This window comes from Lutra lutra, chromosome 5, assembly GCF_902655055.1.
Source record: "Lutra lutra chromosome 5, mLutLut1.2, whole genome shotgun sequence".
NCBI lineage: Eukaryota > Metazoa > Chordata > Mammalia > Carnivora > Mustelidae > Lutra > Lutra lutra.
Window position 1 is genome coordinate 38381493 of NC_062282.1, and position 3881 is coordinate 38385373.

A 3881-nucleotide genomic window follows, 5' to 3' on the forward strand; every position below is an offset into this window, starting at 1 on the left:
ATTTTGCCACCTTTTTAGGGGACTTTAAAAAATTTTTCTGCATTAAATCTATAGGGGAGTTATTATCAGAGAACAATCACTTATTGATACATTGACAGAACTTAATAATATCTTTTAAGATAATATATTTTAAAAATTTAGCTAAGTATAGAATGAAGTAAACTTCAATTACTTGGCATACTTTGCATTGCAGGATGAAGGAAGATATGCTTGGAAAATCATTTGAAATTTCTGAAGACACTAATTCAGGTTTTGCTTGAAGCTTACTGAAGTAATTTATGAGTCTGAAAGGGATGTTTACTACAAAACTAGGCAGGTAAGAGAATGTAAAAGTAAATTCACAGAAATAAATAGCAGTTCTCAATGACCGGTTAATTTCTGAATGATGAAGACGGAGAACAATTTAAAATAATTTGGGATTTGCAAATATGATTACCATATGAATATGACATTAAGAAAAGTCATCTGAATTTAAGGCAGGGTAGAGTGTCTTTGTCACAGCTGGTATCCCAGTGGACCTATTAATTTCTTTTGAAATCATGTTCCTTTTGTGACATAAACAGAACATAAATAAATGTGTTGGATGAAATTATTTTCATGATTTTTAACATGCTACCTATTTTCATGGAAAAGGCTATGACCAAACATGCTCTCATTAGATAAACCAGCTAGATAGATGATCTATAATTCTTTTGGATACAAAAATCTAAGCAATATTTAAAAATCATGAACACCCACTTCGGGGTTGATACTGCATAAGGTTACTCTAATTTTCATGTGAAGTCCAAGTGTTGTAACAATTATGGCTCATTATGCTGTCAAAGAGAGACCTGTATTCAGTAACTATTTCCAACTCAAGACAGACTGTGTTATTGCCAACAGGCTTTTCAATAACCTGTGACAATCTCGCCTGCAGAGGTGAGAACTGAGCCACTACACTGTCATCATTTTGTCTCAGTTCCTAAATCATCCAGCTTTTTTTGCAAAGATCACAGATAAATCCCTTGTTCTGGTCCATTCTTGAAGAGTTCTTCTCAGTTCTCAGTATAGTGAACATGGTTTTCTAGTGATTATATTCTTCATATTACTTATGGCTTTCATCTAGCACAGTATATGAAGGGAAGGGAGAAGGCAATCCGAATGGGATACACTGCTTTTAACTTAACTTCGATGGAGGAAGCAAGAGGTCTTTCATTTAAAATATTTAATTCATCTCCTGGCTGTGTACCTGTCCTTTGCTGGCCATCTCCTATGACTTTACTTCTGCAGGTTACTCTGGGAACTGCTCCTCTCTAGACTGTGATCAAGCAGGCATGGATAAATATTGGCATGATAATTGCCAAATCATAAGCTTCTGATAAAAGCAGAACATATATCTCATTTTAGAAATACTAATAAAATGAGTGTTATTTCCTATCTGTCATGCAAGAATTTAAATGTAAGATTGTAAATTCAACTTCTAGGTAAAACTGCTTTGTTTAAAACTGTATTCCTTTTCTCCAACTTAAAAATGAAATGCCATAAAAATTTAAGAGCAATGGTCCATTTCTGCATGTAGGAAAGGTAAAAAGAAAAGAACCAAAAAAGTGTTTAGATTTTTGGGGACCCAAATGGAGTACACTTGTTCCCAATCCTGAAAAGGTCACTCAGAGAAGAAAGAAAAAGGATAAGGGTTTCCCTTCATTTGTCCCTCGTCTCTGACAGAAATATTTTATGTTTCAGGATCTAAAGAGATCTCTTGAGTTGTTGAGATGTGAGCAAAGTGTATAAAAAGATAACTACACTTCAAATGAAAAAACCATAAAATCACCATCCTTACCATTAGAACTATAATTGCATTGTATTTATAACAATAATTATGACAGTGGTGATGCTAATGAAGATGAGAAGGGGAAGATGGAGAAGCAGCAGCTGCTCTGTGAATATTATTATTTTTTAAGATTTTATTTATTTATTTGGCAGACAAAGATCACAAGTAGTCAGAGAAGCAGGGAGGGAGAGAGGAGGAAGCAGGCTCCCCACTGAGCAGCGAGCCCAATGCAGGGCTCGATCCCAGGACCTTTAGACCATGACCCGAGCCAAAGGCAGAGGCCTTAACCCACTGAACCACCCAGGCGCCCCTGTGAATATTATTTTAAAACTTGATAGGGTCATTTTTTTAATGAGTTCTTCAGTACAAATGTAGAAAGAACAGACTTCTCATTGAAATTTGTTTTGTTTCAGTAGTCACAGCAACTATTGTGTGAGCAGATGTATATGCATGCACATACATTTGGATATCAAGTATATATGCATATAGGTGCATTATATACACATATACAATATATACATATTGAATCCTTTTAGACTTAGACTTAAAAATAGCAGTGTTTTTGTTTAAAAAAGGCTAAGATGTATTTGGGAATAAAAGGGAAATAACCATTGAATACTACCTCATGAAAAAAATCAAAGAAACAAAGATGAAGTCAAAAACTTCTGATGAATATCACTGATACTTTGGTCATGTAAAATTTTCTTGCTTCAGGAATTCACATTTTTGATCATTTATCAAAATGAGGACGAATATTGGGGTAATTAAAGTTAGTTAACTGGCTCATAAATTTTAATGCATTTGATGACATGTAAGGAAGGCCCTAGCTTACACAATAATCCAATCAGAAATTTTTCTAGGCAAAAAGCACTTCGTGCCTTTGTAAATGGCTGAGATACCTACATCAATAAGATGACATCCTTGGCAATACATAACTGAAAGATTTTACACGTTTTTGTTTCCTGTATTGTTATGCATTTTATATTATGACTGTGAACTTCTAAATATAGTCGTGCCATGTTCTTACTTCTCAAATATGCTATGAGAACTTAATACTTGGTGTAAAATGAGTATCAAAAAAAAATGTCAAGCCCCATAACTGTGATCTAAAGTTTCAATACTAAAGATTCACACTCTTGATTATATTCTGACCCATATGAAAAGTTGCTGTGCTTAGGAGAGATGATATAGCTAACTTTATCAGTCCTTCATACTCAGTATGAATCAGTTTACCCTGCTCTGTCCTGAGGATCTATAAATAGGAGGCAGGGGAGCAGAAGAGCTGCATAGTGTTGAGTGTCTGAGAATGGAGAGAAGGCCACCAGAGGGGAGGGGAGAGGGAACGAAAATGAACTTTGTTTATTTCACCATTATTTAGTGTGTTTTTGTATTTTGTATTTTGTATTTGTATTTAGTGTGTTGTGTATTTAGTATTTTGCTTTTATTGTGCTGTAAAAGCAAGAAAAGACACTGATTTACTCTTTAAACTAGACAAACCAGCATTGTATACTGAGGCACGTGGACATTATTGACAATGTGTGGTTGACACTTTAGTACCTTTCTCTGACATTTGTCTCTGTTAGACTTGAGAAAGGTATCATTATCTTCAATGCTCTTTCCCAACCTCAGTCCCTACCCCATTCTACAAAGCTTGGTGAAATAAAAGAATCTTTCCCGGGTCTTTCCTTGACTTCTGGATTCCTTAAGAATAGTGCCATATGAGTGAAAGTCCAATTCTTATAAATGCTGTTAGGTTTATGATGTGATTTATTTATTTATTCATTTGCCAGATAATAGGGGAAGAACTGGCGGAGCTGAGGTCAAATCAACATATACATCAGATATGTGATTTCAGAGCTGAGGACAGCTCCGTAGACATGGGCTGACTGTCATTGACTATGGAACTGTCATCCCCATCATGCTTAGGCATATTAAATGGCACGACACTTCAGCAGGGCATGTCAATTCAGTGAAGAATGATAAAGAGTAAGCTACAAGCATGTTAATCTGGAAAGTGTTAGTAAACTGCTTTTGAGCCTATGATTCTAGTTGGAGAAACGAAAATGTCCAG